Source organism: Oryctolagus cuniculus, chromosome 8 (genome assembly GCF_964237555.1).
Source record: "Oryctolagus cuniculus chromosome 8, mOryCun1.1, whole genome shotgun sequence".
Classification (NCBI taxonomy): Eukaryota; Metazoa; Chordata; class Mammalia; order Lagomorpha; family Leporidae; genus Oryctolagus; species Oryctolagus cuniculus.
Window position 1 is genome coordinate 75,704,667 of NC_091439.1, and position 22,973 is coordinate 75,727,639.

Sequence of the window (22,973 nt, forward strand, 5' to 3'; positions counted from 1 at the left end):
TAAAAAATAAAATAAGCATTAGTACGATTTTTACAGTATTGTTTATTTTAATGAAGCTGGTACAGATAATGTCCATTTAAAACCTGTATCCTGGGCCAAAAAATACAAAGGAAATCAAAAGGAGCAGTGTTCTGTTGTACACACTTCTGCATGAATAATTTTATGAATTGCTTATGAAAGTCAGAACTTTTCTGAGATCTTTTGACAAGATTTTTTTAAAAATCTTAAAATGCTTTCTCTTCCGTGAAGCCGTCTTTGGAGTTAGTCATTTCTCTCACCAAATCTGTCATCTTGACACCAATCTGTTCTTCTTTTGGCCAAGACCCTCGTATTTTTAGAAGTAGCTTCAAGTTAAGGAAAGGTCATTTTTCCACAGTTCTGTCCTCTGAAGAACTTCCATCTCCCGCTGAAAGTCACAGTCCAGGAGCGGAGCAATCACCTGTTAGGATCTCAGGGCCTCTTGGAAAGTCGGTCTTAACTATGACTACAAGCCTGAAAATGCACAGTTCTGAAAAAGGTGGCCTCTCTGCATACACACGGAATTCTAAAAAAGACAGGGAGCTGAGGCTTGATCACGAAAAATCAGCACAATGAAAACAAGAATGATAGTGAGCACTAAAATTCAAGTTACCATATGGCTTAAAAAGATGGGATGCAGGGGCCACTGCTGTGGCTCACTTGGTTAATCCTCTGCCTGTGGTGCCGGCATCCCATATGGGCGCCGGTTCTAGTCCTGGTTGCTCCTCTTCCAGTACAGCTCTCTACTGTGGCCCGGGAAGGCAGTGGAGGATGGCCCAAGAGCTTGGGCCCTGCTCCCGCATGGGAGAACAGGAGGAAGCACCTGGCTCCTGGCTTCGGATAGGCGCAGTGCTGGCCGTAGCAGACATTTGGGGGGTGAACCAACGGAGGGAAGACCTTTCTCTCTGTCTCTCTGTCTCTCTCTTTCACTGTGTAACTCTATCTGTCAAAAAAAAAAATGGGGTGCCAGCTTTCAAGCCCCTTTGGAATACCACATTACAAAGGAACTATTTTTAAAAATAAAAAAAAGGATTAAGGGAGAAGAGAGAAAAAAAAAAAAGAGTACCTAAACGGTTGAACTCCCTGTTCATTCCTGATAAACTTCAACCACGTCGCCTTCCTCCATTCCCAGTTCTTTTGGAGTATGATTATCAGCAATTCTCTGACCTTCAAAGAGAAACCTGAGTGAACACTGACAGTATGATTCTTTGAGATTCTTGAGGTTTGCTGTCATTTTCACTTTGAAGAGAATCTCACTGCTGTCCTGTCCAGTGACTTGACGTTTAATGTATTCTCCTTCCTTCTTATTCCCCAAGTCCTCAGCTGAAAGTTTTGCCTCCTGGTCACACGTGGTGGCGGTGGCTTTCCCTGGGACATTGTAAAGCAGCAACCTGGGATAGGCAGAACCTCGATCTGGGATTTACAGATCTTTTTCCCTTGCCTGCAGCACAACACCGCAGCTGAAGGGACTTCTCATTCCTAGTGTTGCATGTATCAGGACTTTATTCCTTTTCATGAATGAATAAAACACCATTTTATATGTATGGTGGGATACGTATCATGGATCATATTTGTTTATACATTTATTAATATGTAGGTACTTGAGTTATTTCCATCTGTTAGCTAGAATGAATAATGCCAACATAAGCATTAATGTGTATGTTTTTATACAGACACCTTTCAAGTCACCTAGGACTGCAGTTGCTTGATCATGAAGTGATTTTATGTTTGACTTTTTGAGGAAATGTCAGATTTTCCAAAGTAATTTCAGCTTTTACACAACCACTAACAATGCATGCGTTTCATCTTCCCCACATATTCACCAACATGTGTTATTGTCTGTCTTTCTGATTATAATGTTGTAGTGAGAAGATTCTCCTTCTCCTCCTCCTCCTTCTTATTTCCACCATTAAGAATATAACACAACAGGAATCACAGACAGTATTTTTAACTGACTTGTTCCTAAATTACTCCAAAGTGTTCTTCTCTGTCTAGGGAATGTTTTTCCCATTTTACGCGCTGCTGCGCTTGCTTCTGCTACGGAAGAATTAGCCATATCAGTTATTTTTATACCTGAATTTGATGGGAGGTATTTTTTTTCTTTATTTATTTGACAGATAGAGTTAGACAGTGTGTGTGAGAGAGAGAGACAGAAAGAAAGGTCTTCCTTCCATTGGTTCACCTCCCAAATGGCCACAAGGGCTAGAGCTACGCTGATCCAAAGCCTGGAGCCAGGAGTTTCTTCCAGGTCTCCCATGGGGTGCAGGACCCAAGCACTTGAGCCATCCTCCACTGCCTTCCAGGGCCACAGCAGAGAGCTGGATTGGAAGAGGAGCAACCGGGAGTAGAACCCAGCGCCCATATAGGATGTCGGTGCCACAGGTGGAGGATTAACCAAGTGAGCCACAGTGCCAGCCCCATGGGCGGCATTGTTTTCACTGCTCATTGGTTCACCGTTTTGCTTCATTGTTGGCTTATTGTATGTTCCTTGTCTTCCCAACTGTCTATACACTCTATGATGTCAGTAACAAGTTCTACAGTATTGAGCACCCTACATGAATATAATTAGTACTGCCCAAGTAAAAGCTTTGGGCATTGATTTACTTATTTATTTATTTATTTATTTTACTAATTTAAGAATACCATATTTTCCTATTCTGCTGGTTTTAATCTTTTTTCTCATTTTATTTTCTAAACAATGTAAATAATATTTTAGTACCAAAGTTTAAATATTCCTCAACAAAAACATTTACAGTCACATTTTCCATTCTATAGTCTTTATAGCACACAAAGATAAAATTTATAGCCATATTGATAAGATAAAACTATTTCCTTTAAGCAAAGTGTTCAGTACATGAACGGTATCTACTTTAGGTGTGATTAGAAATAACTTGAGTAGCTGTAATAAAATTTGGTTCATTATGATCAAGATATCTACCATTAAGTTGTGTTTCAGGGAGCCATTGGGTAATGGTAGCTAGAAAAAATAAAATTAAAAGCTTTTAAAGTAAAATCATATACGAATATTGCTCTCTTTACACAAGAGAGAGACAGAGAGAAACAGAGACAGAAACAAATTGAGAGTCTTTGTGTGTGTGAGAGAGAGAAAACTCCCATTCATCTGGTTCATATCGCAGATGCCCAGAATGAATAGGGCTGGGCTGGAACTGGGATTGAGGCCGGAGCCAGGAGCTGGAAACTCAATTCAGGTCTCTCATGTGGGAGCAGGAATCCAACTACTTCAGCCACTACCACAGCTTCCACTGTCTGTAGTAACAAGAAGCTGGAGTCAGAAGCTAGATCCAGGAATGAAAACCAGGCAGCCCAATGTGAGACAAGGCTGTCCCAAACTCTAGGCCAAATGTCCACTCCTGAGTGTTGCTATTTTCAATGGAAGTTTGTGTGGCTTTGAATACAGTAAAAATAAATAAATATATAAATAAAGGAAAAAATCCTCTCTATAATCCCTACTTCATGACCCCATTTCTCTGCTCTTTTTAATACTCCATGCATGCACTTCCTCATTCTCCTGTCTCTCCACAACTTCTACCACCAAGTAAGGTTTGCATTACTTCTTTTTTTTAAAAGATGTATTCATTTATTTGAAAGTCAGAGTTACACAGAGAGAAGAGAGGCAGAGAGAGAGGTCTTCCAACCGCTGGTTCACTTCCCAGATGGCCGCAACGGCCAGAGCTGTGCCGATCCAAAGCCAGGAGCCAGGAGCTTCTTCCGGGTCTCCCACGGATGCAGGGGCCCAAGGACTTGGGCCATCTACTACTGCTATCCCAGGCCATAGCAGAGAGCTGGATTGGAAGAGGAGCAGCCTGGACTAGAACTGGCACCCATATTGGATGCTGGAGCTTCAGGCCAGGGCGTTAACCTGCTGTGCCACAGTGCTGGCCCCTTCCATTACTTCTTATTCCATTGACCCAATTATTCTGAAGATCTCCTTGAACTGACTCTATTATGACAAATGTATTGCCAAATTCTGATGGTCAGAGCTTAGACCTCATATTATCCCAGCTGTCTAAATATTAAATTGTCTGGTGACCCCGTCTTCCTAGGAACAGCTTTCTGATTGGAATACCTGTCCTGCATTTTCCTCTCCTCTTGTTAGCCACTTTTTCTCAGTCTCTTCCTCACTCCGTCTACTCTCCCCAGCCTCTAGAGTAAGCGTGCCCCATAGTTGAGTGCACAGCTTCTTTCATTTCCTATCTTTAGTTCCTAAAGGATAACTTTTAATTTGAGGATTTTAAACATCATCTACATTCAGATGACTCCAACACTTCTATCTTGAACTAAAAATTCTTTCCTGTGTTCCTCACAGTCACAGCTAATTACTAATTAAAATCGCCATTTGGGTTGCTAATGGGTAACTTGAACATGGAGTTTTATTTCCCTGTCTCTATTAAAATGAATACCTACACCTCCCTCCTACCCCAAGAACGTGTCTTCTAAATGTTTCACTCATAATAACTGACCAACTGCTTTTTCTCACATACATATCCACCACACAAATGAAAGTGACACTTTTACTTCCACAACGTATTTGGAACATAACCTATTTGTCTGACATCCAGTACTTCCAGCCTAGCCCAGGCACTGCCATCTCTCTCCTAGTCCCTGTGATCTCACTTCCTCTACTCTGGCTTTAGTACTGCACAGTGTGAAGGAGATGCATCATTTTGCCATCAGGCAGCAGAGGATTGTGGGAAAAGGACAGGATGATTAATTAAGGTTGAGTCTCTTTTGTTCAGTTCAGGTTCAGTAATGTATATTGTAAAAATGACACATCATTTTTTTTTGGAATTTGATGAATGGAATCATCAGCTTCAAATCACTTTCTACATGTTCTACATCAAGTAATTTGCTATTGAAGAATGATTAATAAAAGAAAGCCAAACTTAATGCCTACACGAAGAGAAAGACAAATGTTGTCATTGATTTTGAGCTAAGAAAGAAAAGAAGTTTTATTTTTTTATAAAATACCCGTGTAACTTTTAGCGAAATAGATAAAAAATGGAAGGCAATGTAAACATTCTGAAAGGTGTTTTTACTGAGTGCTCATATGGCCGAAATAAAATGCTGCTTTGTAAACACGTCGCAGTAATGTTGGGTCTTGGACCTACGATTACTAATTGTAATATGTTGAACAGATGCTTATTTGCAAGATGGCTGAGTTTCCACTTACCCTTGCTAGGACTACTTTCATTTCCAGGGCTGTGACATCATTACTTCGGATGGCTATACTGTTATTTTCTCTGGTGATTACATGTAAAATTTAAATGTTGCTGGGCTGTATGTATAGAAGCTAATCCCTCTACAATTTTTAAAGATTTATTTATTTTTGAAAGTCTGAGATATGGGGGTGGGGGGATATCTTCCATTTGCAGGTACACTTCCCCAGATACCTGCAATGGCTGGGGCTGGGCCAGGCTGAAGCCAGGAGCCAGGAGCTTCTTCTGATCTCTCGCGTCAGTGGCTAGGACCCAAGCACAGTCTTCTATTTTTTCAGGCCATTAGCAGGGAGATGGGTTGGAAGTTGAGCAGCCGGAGTCAGTTTTACCCTGTATGTCACAATGCCAGTCCCTAAGCTTTGTGTAATTACAAAAAGAAAATGTTATGTATGATTTAAATAATGGTATAACAAATGAATTTTATTGGTAATAACAATAATATGAATTTAAATGAATTGTTTGGATTGAAGATTTTCATTTAGTGTCACATATAGTGTCAAGATTAGGATGTTTATAATAAATTGCTTAATTGTCTCCCTAATTTAAAACTCAAGAAAAATTATAATTTTTCAAAAATAAAATACATTCAAAGCAGTATTATATGAATAGTGAAATTGTCACTCCTCTTTATGAAATGCCACCAACTTTGGTTATGGCACAAATAAAACAATTGCAAAAAGATGTTTTGAGGAAATCAGAGTAATTGGCTGTGGATTAGATATTAGATAAGTGTGAATAGTTAATTTAATTACATGTGATAATATTGTAGTAACATAAAAGATAGTTATATGACATTACTTTTAAAAGGTTGATGAAAAATAGATTTAAAAGATAAGCTTAAAAGAAATAAAATATTTTGAAATTCATGCATAGTTTTTTCACAGTATATAGTTTCCATAAACTTTTCAAAGCACCCTTGTATTTTTTAAATATATGCTGAAGTATAGATGTGAACATATGAACAATATGAAATTTAGAAATATTTTAGGAAAAAAGAATCAAAAGCACAATTTTGTCAAAATATTGATACTTCTGAGTATTGGTTATATGGGAGCTCTGAGAACAGGAGCATGAACTACAGAGAACGTAAACTTCACCATGTTTTTCTTGAAAACTGGTAGAGAAAGAACTGAAAGCTTTAGAACTCATGCAAGGTTTCTTCAAACCAACAGATGGCAGTATCAAATTCTAGATTCACTATATAATCTTTTCCATTTTTCTCATATCTTAATTTAAAAAAAAATTCTATAGCTATCTTAGCATCAGATAAACAATTAGATTTAATTCATATGTAACACTGTCATTTACATCCAATCTTAAAGAAAAAATGTACAGAAATTTGAATAAAAAGCTATCTTTTCAGAATTGACATCTGACCGGTAATTGAAATCTGAGTGATCAAATTTTTCAAGCATGAACATCAAAATAAATTAAATCAAGGTCATAATCAATGATTTACACCAATAGCAAGGGAACACTCTGCTTTAGAACCAGGGTATGTTTCCTGAGCATTAGTGGAGAAAATGGTGGTGGTGAAAGAGGCTCACCCGGACAACACTAGAGCTTGGTGGCCACTGGGAAGAACAATGACTGACTGTCACAGAGATTATAGAAGGTAAAATAAAATGAAATAATAAAATGGTTGATTTGTCATTTTGGTTCCCTCAAGAACTGTAGTTTAGGCAGAACACATTGGGGAAGAATTAAGGAGAAGAAAAATAGACGAAAAAAACCATGGTTTTGTTCTTGCAGAAAATAGATATTACAAGTACTTCCACAGTGGCTGAATAGGGTGTAGCCACACTAGAGAACAAAGGAAGGACCACATTTCCAGAGGTTTGACTTATGGAAGTATTCTGCAAAGAAATGAAATTAAAAAAAAAAAAAAAACAATAAAGACTCTGTGGCACAGAGGAGAGAAGACAGAGACACTGCTACACTAGCTATCTGTGGTAGCCAGCGACTGGCTGTGAGCAGCCATCTTACCACACCAAGGTAGGAAAGAACTGTTGTGAGCCCCACCCCTCACACTTTTAGCTGAGGGGGAATTCCACAGTCACACAGTGACTTTCACTTGAGTCTGGAGAGCTGACTGGGGTCTGAGCACCTGCTGGGTTTGGAGCAGGAAACACACCTTGCTTCCTTCCCCTCCTCCACTCCCATGGAGCTCCATACGCTGCAGCGAAAAGTAGGGCAGTTTGCCTCTGTTCCATTCCTACCAATATCAGAATCAGAGTCACAAGGAGACTCCATCTCCTTAGAGAGAGAGGAGTCTGTGGTCACTCATATTACTGGTGTTAATGCCTGAGGGAGAACCTTGCAATCCATACTGACATGAGTACAACCCATAGCACTAGCAGGAGGCAGGGTGCCCATTTAACCTTGCTATGGGAGAACATATTGCCTGCTTCCCATTCCCACCACAAGGGCTCCCAGGAGCTATTAGAGAGGAGGTGCCATCTTGGTAAGTTGAGTGCAGGCAACCACAGCCCCCCACTTCTAACACACACAATTGGGGATTTTATCAGGCTCTGGGACAGCCTTGGCTCTCTACATGGATGGAGCATGCTCACAGGGATGAGGGAGAATCCCCTGATCCCAGTGACTGTGGGAGCCTTGTGCACTAAGAGTGTATAGATTCTGTGTCTGCACAATAGGACATGGGGTAAAGCTGGCTCTCTGGACAAGCACTGTGTCTGGCATCAGAAGCTCAGAGTTCCTTGAGTGCTTGGGGTGGGCCATAGCAGGGGTTCTGTGTTCACACTGAAAAACACACAGATCCTTTATGTGGTTCATGTGCCTGTGTGGGTGGGTTGTATAGCCATGGTGGGCTTATTGCTGGCATTGATCACCTTGGAAGAGAGGAGGTGAGGCAGCGATCACACCAGCCAACATGATCACATTCTCCCTCCTACTGACAATAGAGGAAATCTACCACACCCAACTTGGGTGTTACCGTGGACTCTTGCACCATTCCCAAGCACTGACCAGAGTTCACTGGCCCCACTCAGCACATACCTCTGAATATCTACTGAAGGAACAGACACTCCACTGAGACACAATGATATATTTCAAAGACAAAAGCCATCAGAGGAGAAAACCAACAACTGGTTACAAAGAAGTCTCAAAATAGATGTAGAAATACAAGAAACATGAACAAAGAAGACCATATGAAACCCCCAAAAGAACAAAACACTTCAATATTAGGATGTGAAGTTGAAGAGATTGAAGACATGCTTGAAAAGGAATTCAGTAGAGTGATCATAAGATTACTCAAAAACAATGAGAAGCAAATCCATGAGTTAAAGAAATCCATGCATGACAATGATGAAAAATTTTGCCAAGATGTAGAAGAAAAATCAAACTGAAATATTAGAAATGAAGAATTCAGTATAATTAATAAAAAAAATACAGTGAAAAGCCTTAACAATAGATTTGGTGGTACAGAAGAAAGAATATCTAAGCTAGAAGACAAATCTTTGGAAATATCTCAGTCACACAAAAATAAATAAAGAAAAAAAAAGAAAAAAATTAGACAAACTGAAAACGTGTTTGAGATTTATGTGATACTATCAGACAACATAACATACTGGTTTTAGGAATTCCTGAAGGTGTGGAAAGAGAGAATGGATTAGAAGGCCTATTTAGTGAAATCATAGCAGAAAATGTCTCTAGATGTAGAAAATGAAGACACCAAGTATAGGAAGCACATAATGCCAACAGACATGAGCAGAAAAGATCTTCACCAATATGCATTATAGTAAAACTTTCAACAACAACAACAAAAATAGAGAAAAGATTCTAAAATATGTACAAGAAAAATGCCAGATTACCTTCAGAGGCTCTCCAATTACACTGACAGCTGATTTCTCATTAGAAACACTACGTGCTAGGAGAGAATGAAGAGACATAGTCCCGTCCTAGAGGAAAAAAACTCCACCCAGAATACTATCCACTGCAAAGCTCTCATTTATGAATGAAGGTGAAATAAAGACCTTTCCAAAACAATAGGAAATGAAAAAATTGTCACCACTTATCCACTCTTACAAATGATACATAAAAAAAAGCTATACAGAGAGAAATAGAGAAAGACAGTCATCATTATGAAAGAATATGAAGTTAGAAAATCTCCTAGTAAAAGTACAAAGGAAATCCTAAGCAAACAATAGGAATAATTATGAAAAAATGGCAGGGCCAGTCATTAGTTACATTAATAACCTTGGTTTTGAAAAATATAAACAAAATTGATATACCATTGGCCCAACTTACCAAAAAATGGAGATGACCCAAATTAATAAAATCAGAGGTGAAAAAAGAGATGTTACAATGGCTACCACAGAAATAAAATGAATCATCAGGAATTACTACAAAGAATTTTTTGCCAACAAATTGGAAAATCTAGAAGAAATTGATAGATTTCTTGACACATGCAATCTTCCAAAGTTGAGTCATAAAGACAGAAAATATAAACAGACCAATAATCAAGATGGAGATTGAACCAGATGTAAAGACCTACACCACAAAGAAAAGCCCAGGACCAGAAGGCATCACTGCTATATTTTACCAAACTTTTAAAGAAGAATTAATCCCAATCTGAAACTATTCAAAAACAATTGGAAGGGAGGTAATCCTCCCAAACTCCCTCTATGAGGCACACATCACCCAATTCCAAAACCGGAAAAAATATACAACAAGAGAACTGAAGATCAACATGACTGATGAACATAGATGCAGAAATACTCAAGAAAATACTAGCTAATTGAATGCAACAACACATCAGAAAGATCGTTCACCCCAACCAAATGGGATTTATGCCTGGTATGTAGGGACGGTTCAACATTCACAAGTCAATCAATGTCATGCATCACATTAATGCATTTAAGAATAAAACCCACAGAATTATCTCAATAGATGCTGAGAAAGCATTTGATAAAATACAACATTCTTTCAAGATAATAATTTTAAGCATACAATATATAGAAGGAACATTTCTTAACACAGTCAAGGGAATGTATGACACAGCTACAGTCAGCATCATATTGAATGGGGAGAAGTTGGAAGCATTTCCACTTGGATACAGACCCAGACAAGAATGCCCACTTTCACCATTGCTATTTATTGTAGTTCTGAAAGTTTTAGCCAGAGCCATTAGGCAAGAAAAAAAGTAAAATGAATACAAATTGGAAAGGAGGGAATCATATTATCCCTGTTTGCAAATGACTTGATCCTATATATAGGGGAACCAAAAGACTCCACTAAGAGACTATTCGAACTCATAAGAGAGTTTGGTAAATTTGCAGGATTGAAATAAACACATAAAAATCAATAGTATTTATGTGCACAGATAATGCCATCGCTGAGAAAGAACTTGTAATATCAGTCCAATTCACAACAGCTACAAAAGTTGTAAATATCTTGAATAAATTTAATTGTAAATATCTTAAATAAATTTAACTAAGGAGGTCAAAGATACCTAAAATGAAAATTACAAAACATTAAAGAAATAAATGGAGGAAGACACCAAAAAAAAGGTAAAAATCTTCCATGTTTGTGGATTGGAAGGATTAATATTGTCAAAATGTCTGTACTATCCAAAGCGATTTATAGATTCAATGCCATCCCAAATAAAGTATCAATAAAATTCTTCTCATACCTAGAAAAGAATATTAAATTCATATGGAAACACCATAGACTTTGAATAGCTAAAGCAATCTTATACAACAAAAACAAAGCTGGAGGTATCACAATACCTGATGTCAAGGCAGTTCTAATCAAAACAGTCTGGTACTGTCACAAAAAACAGACATGTAGACCAATGGAACAGAACAGAAACCCCAGAAATTATCCACACATCTACAACCAACTAATTTTGACAAAGGAGCTAAAATAAATCCCTAAAGAAAGGACAGTCTCTTCAACATATGGCATTGGGAAAATTTGATCTATGCATGCAAAAGAGAGAAACAAGACCCTACCTTGCACCTAATACAAAAATCAACTCAGAATGATCAAGGATCTAAATCTAAGACCTGAGACTATCAAATTACTGGAGAAGAGCATTGGGGAAACTGTCTGACACTGACATAGGCAAAGACTTCTTGGAAAAAACCACACAAGCACAGGCAATCAAAGCCAAAACTGACAAAGTGATTACATCAAGCTGAGAAGCTTCTGCACTGTAAAGGAACCCCTCAACAAAGGGAAGAGGAAACCAATGAATGGGAAAAAATATTTGCAAACTATGCAACTGATAAAATATTAATATCCAGAATCTATATTGAGCTTAATAAACTCAACAACAAAACATACAATCCAGTTAAGAAATGGGCAAAAGACTTGGATGGGCATTTTTCAAAGGATAAAATTCAAGTGGCCTACAGACATGCAAAAATGCTCAGGAACACTAGTCATTAGAGAAATGCAAATCAAAACCAAAATGAGGTTTCACCTCACCCCACTTAGAATGGCTCTCATATAGAAATCAAAAAACCAATAAATGCTGGTGAGGATTTGATTAAAAAGTTAACCTAATCCACTGTTGGTGAGAATGTAAACTAGTACAACCATTGTAGAAAACAGTGTGGAGATACTCAGAAAGCTGAAAAGAGATACACCATATGACTCATCTTTCCCACCCCTTGGATATTACCCAAATGAAATGAAATGAAATCAGCATATGAACTAGTGATCTTTAACCCCATGTTCATGTCAGCTCTATTCACCATAGCTAAGATATGGAATCAACCCAGATATCCATCAGCTAATTACTGGATAGGGAAAATGTGGTAGACATGAACTATGGATTACTACTCAGCAATAAAAATGAATGAAATTTACCTTTGGAAACAAAATGGATGCAACTGGAAACCATTATGCTTAGTGAAATAAGCTTGTCTCCAAAAGACAGATACCTCCATTATTTGTGGTAACAATATACAGAGTACAAAACCAGTATTGTATATGAGTGAAATGGAAATTTTGAAAATTTGTTATTATTTACAGCCCATGTCTATATGCTTGAGGAACTGTGTGGTTTTTCTACTTACTACCTGTTGAATTCTTTATTTAGTGGAGGGTTAACCTTTTGATTATAAAATAAAGTGAGAGTATGTCATTGTAAAAATTAAAAGAAAAATATGAAAGGAAGGAGGAGGGAGGATGTGAGTACATGAACATGAGTATTTTGGCAGGAGTGCTTAGAGCCAACAACTTTATCTTGATGATTCTGCGATTCTTGTCTAGCCAGGAGCTGCTTTATAGGGCCTGAACCAGAGTTGCCAGATTCAAATTTTTATAAACGTCTGTATCCTATTACATTCCACTTTTAGTAAGACTGATGACACACCATTCTGTTGTGCCAATTGTTTTATGTTAGAACAACATTCTAGAGATTTAGCCTAAATTAGCCTTGATCTATCACCATCTAATCTCTTGTATGTTTTCTTTATCAAAAGATACTTTTCCTCTCTAATATTTTGTTTACCATTTAATAGTAAACTGTCAACATATCTTTGTTCTTATTTTTAGTGTGTATTAATAATTTATCCTTTTCCCTTTTATTTTCAAATTCTTATTTTACTGGACAAATAGGTTTTCAAATGAGATTTAAATGTATTTTTTCATTTTATTTAAGGCATACAAATTTCATGTATTCCATATATACATATTTAGGAACATAGTGATACTTCTCACATTACCATCATGCCCCGCCATGCTCCCACCCTACCTCCACCCTCCTTTCATATTCACACTCTTAATTTTTACAAAGATCTATCTTCAGTTTACTCATAAGATTACACTAAGTAATGAATTCAATCAATAGTATGAAGCAAAAAATACCGTTTCTCAACAGTAGTGACAAGGGCTGTAAAAAATCATCAAATCTCATATCAGTTTCACCCCCATCATTACATTTTAGTGCTCTATTAGTTATCACTGATCAGGGAGAACATATGATATTTGTCTTTTTGGGATGGGCTTATTTCACTGAATATAATGGTTTCCAGTTGCACCCATTTTGTTGCAAAAGACAGGATTTCATTTTTTTTTTTACAGCTGAGTAGTGCTCTATAGTGTACATACCATAATTTCTTTATCTAGTCATCAGCTGATGAACATCTGGGTTGATTACATATCTTAGCTATTGTGAGTTGAGATGTAATGAACATAGGGGTACAGATAAATCTTTTATATACAGATTTCATTTTGTTTGGGTAAATTTCCAGGTGTGGGATGGATGGATCATATGGCACATCTATTTGCAGCTTTCTGAGTTATCTCCATACTGTCTTCCACAATAGCTGCACCAGTTTACATTCACACCAGTAGTGGATTAGGTTACTTTTTCCCCACATCTTCACTGCATTTATTGTTTTTTGATTTCTGTATGAGTGCCATTCTAATTGTTATGTATATAACTTGTTATGGTTTTGATTCACATTTTCCAGATGGCTAGTGATCCTGAGCATTTTTGCTTGTGTCTGTTGGCCATTTGAATTTCCTCTTTTGAAAAATGTCTGTTCAAGTCCTCTGCTCATTTCTTTTCTTTTTTTTTTTTTTTTTAAGATTTTATTTATTTACTTGACAGGTAGAGTAACAGACAGTGAGAGAGAAAGAGAGAAAGGTCTTCCCTCCATTGGCTCACTCCCCAAATGGCCTCAACGGCCAGAGCTACACCAATCTGAAGCCAGGAGCCAGGTGCCTCTTCCTGGTCTCCTACGTGGGTGCAGGGACCCAAGCACTTGAGCCATCCTCCACTGCCCCCCCAGGCCACAGCAGAAAGCTGGACTGGAAGAGGAGCTACCAGGACTAGAAGTCGGCACCCATAAGGGATGTGGGCACTGCAGGAGGAGGATTAACCTAGTGCGCCACGGCGCAGGCCCCCTCTGGTCATTTCTTAACTGGATTGTTTGCTTTGTTGTTGTTGAATTTCTTGAGCTCTGTATATTAATTAGATTCTGGGTATTAATCTTTTATTAGTTGCATAGTTTGCAAATATTTTCTCCCATTCTGTTGGTTTTCTCTTCCTTTTGTTGAGGGGTGCCTTTGCAGTGCAGAAGTTTCTCAGCTTGATGTAATCCCATTTGTCAATTTTGGCTTTGATTGCTTGTGCTCTGGGGTCTTTTCCAAGGAGTCTTTGTGTATGCCAATGTCTTGCAGTTTCCCTAATGTTCTCCAATAATTTGATCATATCAGATTGTAGATTTAGGTCCTTGATACATTTTTAGTAGATTTTTGTGTAAGGTGTAAAGTAGGGGTCTTGTTTCATACTTCTGCACATGGAGATCGTTTTCCTAGAACTATTTTTGAAGAGACTGTCCTTGCTCCAGGGATTGGCTTTAGTTCCTTTCTCAAAGATTAGTTGGTTGTAGATGCATGAATTGATTTCTAGAGTTTCTATTCTGTTCCATTTGTCTACACGTCTATATATATATATATATATATATATATATATATATGCCAGTACCAGGCTATTTTGATTATAACTTCCCTGTAGTGTGGCTTGAAATCTGGTATTGTGAGGCCTCCAGTTTTGTTTTTGTTGTATGAGGTTGCTTTAGCTTTTCAGTGTTTCTTACATTTCCATATGAATTTTAGAATCATTTTTTCTAGAAAAAATATGTCATTGCTATTTTGATTGGAATTGCATTTAACCTGTAAATTGTTTTGAATAATGCAGACATTTTGATGATATTAATTCTTCCAATCCACAAACATGGCAGATTTTTCCTTTTTTATGTCTCCTATTTCTTACTTTAATGTTTTGTGATTTTCATTATAGAGATTTTGATCCCCTTGGTTAAATTTATTCCAAGGTATTTAATGTTTTTTGTAGCTATTGTAAATGGGATTGATGTTAGATGTTCTTTCTCAGCCATAGCATTGTCTATGTATATAAAGGCTATTGCTTTTTGTGTGTTTTAATCTTACTTAATATATTTTTTCTATTTCAGAATGCCTCTTTGCTGTAACTTAGAAGAGATCCCTACTTTAGTTTACAAGAAATATATATTGTGACAAATTATGCATGAATTTAAAACATTTTTGTACCAAAAAATTCCTCTATGAATTCTATTTTCCATGAACTTTTTGTTTCCAAACTTTTTTATTTATTTGAAAGTCAGAGTTGCAGAGAGGGTGGAAGAGGGAGACACACACACACACACACACACACATGCGGAGAGAGAGAGAGAGGTTTTTCTCCCATCTGCTGGTTTGCTCCCCACATGGCTGCAGTGGCCAGGAATAGACTAAGCCAAGATCAGGAACCACAACCTTGATTAGGGTTTCTCATGTTTGTGTCAGTAGACAAAGCACATGAGCCATCTTCCATTGTTTTTCCCAGGTCATTAGTGGGGAGCTGGATCAGAAGTGGAGCAGACGGGACTAGAACCAGTGTCGATACGGAATGCCAGCATTACATGCAAGGTTTTACTCACTATGGAACAATGCTGGTCCCAATACATGAGTTTTTTGAAGTCCCTTCACATATGTTCACTCTATTTCCCTACTGAGTTTATAAATGAATTACTTAATTATTTTGAGTATATTCTAAACAACGTACATTTACTCTGCTTATTTAGTAACATTGTAAGATTGTGTTATCTTTACTATTTTCCCAAAACTGAAAGCTTGAAGTAGCAATTTCCCACTCCTGGTCGTGTAAAACTCTAGAACTTTATTATTTATTTTAGAATGCCAAGATATTCTTGGAAATAAACAAACCAAGATCAAATAAAGAAGTGTCTAAGACGGACTGAGAACTCTGTTGGCAGGCTCAGGAAGAGAGGGAGGCGGTAACAGTGTTGGTGGCATCCTGCTAGAGTCCACCAAGAGCATAGTAGCAGTAGCAGAGGTAGCCAACTCAAACACATGCAGTGATAGATATGCAGATAAATGAATGAAGATACATTTCTCTCAAAAATAGGAATGTCAGGTCCTTCCATATTTCCATGTTTCATAAAAATACAGGATATGAGGATTGGTTTTAGTTGCAAACAGCATAAAAATGCAGAACAGTAACAGTGTAAATAAAATAGATCCACTTTCTCTCTTGTGGAAAAGTGTTTTTTTTTTTTTTTAAGATTTTTTATTAACTGAAAGAGTTACAGAGAGAAAAGGAGAGACAGAGAGAGAGGTCTTCAAACCACTGGTTTATTTAGCAAGTGGCTGCAGCAACCAGGGCTGAAACATGCCCAAACCGGGAGTCAGAAGCTTCATCTGGGTCTTCCACATGGGTGCCGGGGCCCAAGACTTGAGCTATCTGTGGCTGTTTTTCCCAGGCATTAGCAGGAAGCAGAAAAGAAAGTAGAGCAGCCAGGACATGAACTGGTGCCCATATTGGATGCTGGTGTTGCTAGTGGCAGCTTTACCTGCTACACCACAATGGTAAAAACATGGAAAAGTTTTGAGAAAGACAGTCAAGTGCTGGTACTGAAACTGTGTTATGAAAAGTTCTCAAACTAGCCCCATGCTCAGCCATCTCTGGTGTATGCCACCTGTCCTCAGGGTCCAGAATGGCAGTGAAAGTTCTCCCCATATCAGTGTTTCAGGGAGTACAATGGAGACATAGATGGAGCTGAAGAGGAGGTAAAAATGTGTGCACTAGCTAGCATTTACTAAAGGTCCCAGAAGCTTCCATAGGAAACTTCTGTTCACTTTTGGCAAAAGCTTAATCTGATATTGTGCCAAGACACAGAGATGCTAGAAAATGTACCTTTGATCACTTTACCTAGACGTTATCACAGAGCAATTCTCAAGTGTGGTATTGTTCGAGCCTACCAAAAAGAATGGACAAAAACTGAGATTTTTGCCTATGAGTGGAAGTAGAAATGCTGTATTAATATTTCTTTCTCTGGGTCTCTCTCAGTTTTTCTCTTATTTTTGGTTGTGGAAACCAAATAAAAATGGATTTGATTGAAACTAAAATAAAGGGAAATGCTTTATACTTTGTTGTTATGGTAACTGGAATGGTTGATATATATGCATTATTTTCACAACATAAATAATACATTTCTAACAAATCTTTTGAAAAAAATGCTGCAGGATTTGTTTAATGGCCTGTGTTTAAAATAATATTTGTTTCTCAGTTGGCTCAGTTGAGAAAAACACAGTTTTGACTACTTTGACATATTTTTAGCAGATCTGTAATGTATTTGATTTAATTATTTTTTGTTTTGGTTTTACAGTGAGTTATTGGAAATGAAATGTGAAGGTCTAAATAGGAAAAATTTAATATGAAATCTGCTTGTTAAAATGCTTATAATTTTCATTTGCTATTCACTAACAGAACAGTTAAGTCATTCTCCTGAATATGAACTAACTGAAAGAGAACTGATGAAATGCAGTGTCATCAGGGACTTAGAGTAACCTTTAGGTTAAGATTATGTTCTGTCTCCTAGCACAAAATGCTACAACCTAAAATATTTTTGATGACATATACATGTATGAGACATATATATATATAAAAGCATGTACTCCTCTCTTTATATAAATGTGAAAATTAGTCTTAAACACTGTCCACATTAAACTTTTATTTTTCAAAAGCCAAATTTTAAGTGTTCAGATTTTTTTTAAAGTTTTACTTATTTATTTGAAAGTCAGAGTTACACAGAGAAGAGAGGCAGAGAGAGAGAGAGAGAGGGGTCTTCCATCCAATGGTTTACTCCCCAAATGGCTGCAACAGCCAGAGCTACACTGATCTGAAGCCAAGAGCCAGGAGCTTCTTCCGGGTCTCCCACGTGGGTGCAGGGGCCCAAGGACTTGGGTCATCTTCCACTGCTTTCTCAGGCCATCAGCTTTATTTTTTATAAAGGTACCATGACTATACAAGATTTTAATATTAATGGACACTGAAGGAAAGATACACAGGAACTCTCTACCACTTAAGATTCGAATCTAAATCTCATATTATTTTAACATAGAAAAGCTTTACATATATTCAGTCTTGAAGTATTTTAAAATACAAATTTTGTGGTTGTTAGAGTTAATTATATTAATAATATTGCACACAAGAAGACAGAAGAGAGAAGCTAAAATTAGTTTAAATAAAGTCAATCCATATCACCTCCCAACTAAAATGCTTGTTACACTTAATATGTAAATAAATAGCAGGAGTGTTAAGATGTCAAATACTGTATGTGTCAGGAAGTAATTAAATTTCCCAATCTTTCAGCACCCGTGCCTGTTCCAGAAAGCACACTCTAAATTCATGAGTTGTGTTCTATGAGTTTAAAAGGCAGACAAATGTAAAGAAATGTTTGTTCCAGCGATTCATTAAAGTGTCCAAAACCCCAAAACAAACACTCGGGCTGCTTTCCTCAGAGCTCTCATTTCTTCCTGCCTTCTTTCCCAGGGTTAAAGCTACCACTCTACTCTGAGGCCCAAGGACAAAGAAATCAACTCAGAAATGCGAGATTGAGTGGCAGAGAGACCTTCACCCCTCCCTCTGCTGCACTCCAGTTCAGCTGAGCTGTTGGGAATTTGCTGCCACGTTATCTCCATGTCTTACTGTGACACAGTGCATCGCATCTGTCTCCCATCAAGCATTGTCACAAATTCCTAGTGCAATTCAAGACTTCTGGGCCTTTCTTGGTGGACTCAAGCATTTTAAGGCTCCACAGTGGACTCTAGTTTTCAGTTCTACTTAATTCAATCAATAAAATAAAGAATATATTTTATTCCATATGATGGAATAAAACACTTCTATTGACAAAGAATTAAGACCAAATTCCTGCACTTGAGAAGACTTGGGAAAGGGGCTATCTAACAGGATTCTCTTTCTTATTCTCCAAATGAAGTCTCATTTTAGTAAAAAAATGAATTTTTATTAGTTCTCCAGATTCACTCCACATATCTATTCCTTTCACCTAAAATGTTTACCCTGTCTTCATTGTGCTCTTTCCAGTTATACATTAAGCTCTAATTGAAGGATCTCTACTATAAATTTTTCCCTAAATCCTACAGCAAAAAAGATCTCCTCCTTTCTTCTTTATAAAAGCTTGCTTTAGTAGTTAATACACAGCTATTGAGTTCTAGGCCCAAAGATATATAACAAAAGAACATAGTATTACATAGAAGTTTAAACCTGTAAATATCAAAGACTACATAATAAAGTTTAATAACAGTAGGTTCTGTAATTACATAGCTGTGAAGAGAGACTTCCTGGTACATGCTTAGGACATTATACTAAACTTATTCTTGTGTGTGCTTTATTTTTATTTTTATTTTTTGACAGGCAGAGTGGACAGTGAGAGAGAGAGACAGAGAGAAAGGTCTTCCTTTGCCGTTGGTTCACCCTCCAATGGCCGCCGCAGCCAGCACGCTGCGGCCAACACACCACGCTGATCCGAAGGCAGGAGCCAGGTGCTTCTCCTGGTCTCCCATGGGGTGCAGGGCCCAAGCACCTGGGCCATCCTCCACTGCACTCCTGGGCCACAGCAGAGAGCTGGCCTGGAAGAGGGGCAACCGGGACAGAATCCGGCGCCCCAACCAGGACTAGAACCCAGTGTGCCGGTGCCAAAGGCGGAGGATTAGCCTAGTGAGCCACAGTGCCGACTTGTGTGTGCTTTTCATCATCTACAAGTTTGTAAGCTTCTAGATGCAAGGACATGCTTTGGTTTATTTTTTTTGTAGAACTTCTCATAAATGGTATATCTTTGTGTTGTTAAATGTATCACCATCCGCTAATCACAATAATAAAGATAGACAACAGGTTGGAAGATAATTCCCCTGTCTCTTGATTTCTTTGCATGTACTGAGAGCAGATTGACCCACTGCCTTTATTCTGGAATATTTGCTAAATATTATTCCTAGTGGGAATGGCTTTGCATTTTGTTTTATCTATTTATTTATTTGAAAGACAAAGTGACAGAGGAAGAGAGAGGGAGAAAGATACCTCCCATTTACCACTTCACTCCCTCAAACGACTGCTACTTCCAGGCTGGGCCAGGAATGCTATCTGTATCTCCCAGACTAGGGTGACAGGGACTCAAGTTTTTGAGCCATCATCTGTTGCTTTGCAGGCACATTAGCAGGGAACTGGATTATAGCTGAAGTATAGCAGCTGTGACGGACATTCGCACTCTGATATGGAATACAGGTGTCCTAAGTGGTGGTATAACCCGTTAAGCCACAACACCCGCCCCAGGAATGGCTTAATATGCTGAATATAGTGTCTGCCTCCAGAATAACATTTTTTGTTTTGTTTTTGTTTTTAAAGCATTGGAAGATAGTCATACTGTCTTATTCTAGGGCAGAGGGCAAGTATACAGTTTCTCCAGTACCAAAGATTTGATTGTTTAAACTCAGAGTTTGTCTTCTGTAATGCCCTGTTTGCAAAGCAGACATCTACTATTTAAGCTGTCCTGTAGATATTGGGACTTGGGGAACAGGAGTGAATGCAGATGCTCTTAACACTGCTATTGCTATAAGTAATGAAACTGTCTTTATCTCTGACCCAGGAATCTCATATCTTTTGTCAGAATCCATGAAACAGTGTCAAAGCAGCTTGCCAGCTTGAAAGTAGGGTTAAATTTCAGAACGTTCACAGTTCTTGAGTGTGGATTTTGAAAAGCATAGACAGGGGTTGGCGCTCTGACTCAGCAGGTTAAAGCCCCAGCCTGCAGTGCTCAGCATTCCGTTGGGCGCTGATTCGAGTCCCAAGTGTTCCACTTCCGATCCAGCTCTCTGCTATGGCCTGGGAAAGCAGTGGAAGATGGCCCAACTCCTAGGGCCCCTGCCCCATTATGGGAGATCCAGAAGAGGCTCCTGGCTCCTGGCTTCGGATAAGCTCAGCGCTGGCCATTATGGTCATTTGGGGAGTGAACCAGCAGATGGAAGACCTCTCTCTCTCTCTCTGGCTCTACCTCTTTCTGTAACTCTGTCCTTCAAATACATAAAATAAATCTTTTAGGAGAAAAAGGGAAACATAGACAATTTGGAATGTTGATATTTCAGACACATATCATAGTACTCTTCTTCAGAATAGCTAAAGTCAAAAAAGACAAAATATCAAATATTGAAAAATCTTATATACTGCTGGTAGAAGTACAAAATGATAGAATTACTTTGAAGAATTGGTGATATCTATCAAATCTATTATATCTATATATGATATCTTTCAAATCTTATATATATCCTTAGCTTAGCAGTTCCACCCTAGAGAAAAGAACTCCTAAAGATTTATGACTTAAACACTGGGATTTGGGACTATGTTCACTTAGGTGATGTGATTAAGACTAAAGAGCTTGAGATGGGGAGATTGCTGTGGATTATCCAAGTGGACTTAATCTGATTTTGTAACTTCTTAATGCTGTAGAGGCTTTCCTGGCTGTGGGTAAGGGGAAGATGTGACAATGTGGGATACTGAGCAGGGTGATGCAGCACTGTTAATATTAATGATGGTACTCAAACCAAGGACTGTGGGTGATTCCTAGAAGGTAGAAAAGGTTGGGAGGCCTGGGTTTCCCCTCAGGAACACAGCCTTGCTCACTCTTCAATTTTGACCCAGTAAGACCTGCCTCAAACCTCAAACCTACAGAACATTATAAATTTGTTATTTTTAAGACACTAAATTTGTGGTAATTTGTTATATCAGCAATAGAAACTAACACAATATCCCCCTCCCATGTGTGTGTTATGAAATTTGTATAAATAATAGCAATGGGAAAAGTACTCATTCTTGGAAGTCAGGAGAGGGGTCACCCTTAGGAACAGTGACTGACAGGACACATGGCAGGGCTTGTGAGGTCATGCTATTGTTTCTCTTGGTATGGGCATGGATCACATTGGGTGTGTTATGTTTATGAAAACGTATCAAGCAGTACAGTTTTGGTAATATGTGCTTTTTCTAAATGCATATTTCAAGCAAAAAGCTTATAACGCAACAACACACAAAATCACTATAATGAACTGAGTGCAGCAGCAAGGTGGATTTCAGCAGGCCCTTTCACTTTTGTGTCTTTCTGAGCCTCGATTTTCTCAATTTTACAAACCACAAAATGCCAGGGATTTCTGGTAACCAGTCCTAGAGGAGGCAAGAAAGGATTCTTACCCCAAGATTTCAGAGGGACTATTAGCCACTAAAACCATAATTTCAGGCCTACAGCTTCGAGAACTGTGAGAAAATAAATGTCTTCTGTTTTAAGCTACCTAGTTTGTTGGAAATGTCAGGTATCTTCCCGTACCTGCAGATCCCTGTGCCATTTATTTAATGCTGTTCACATAACTGCACATGCTTCACCATCCATCTGGCTTCCAATGACTCTCTCACTGGTGGTTACTTTGCTTTGTGGATGAGGACCAAGCACACAAGTCTTAGAATCTGGAGGAAAATGTGAACAATTGTTTTTCCTCCTCCTATTAAGTTTGCCTTTCAGAATTTTATACTGGAAATTTAGACTAGCATATTTCCCAGTCATGCCTTCTCTTGAACTTTCTAGGACATAATCATTGAATTTTCAGAATGTGATTTCTTTCAAGGATGACTTCACCCTGCCTCAGACATGGCCATCAGCTGGGAGCACATGAAAGGGTCTGAGGACAGAGCAAGAAGAACACCACATTTGTCTAAAAATGTCTATTCCTACCTCCAGCACAGCTTAAGACCAGTTCTGGAGAACACCTTCACCACATTGAAGAGAAATGAGAAAAGACATTGGGTAAAGAGTCCATCTACCATATAGAACAATGACCGTGAAAAGTCCCAGAGGAGACAGG

The 22,973-nt window shown here is 38.2% G+C and overlaps 1 pseudogene; it reads right to left on the reverse strand.

The window, feature by feature from the left end:
- Positions 1–1,084: 1,084 nt before the first annotated feature.
- On the reverse strand, positions 1,085–22,935 carry LOC108178048 (small ubiquitin-related modifier 1-like; annotated as a pseudogene).
- Positions 22,936–22,973: the final 38 nt, after the last annotated feature.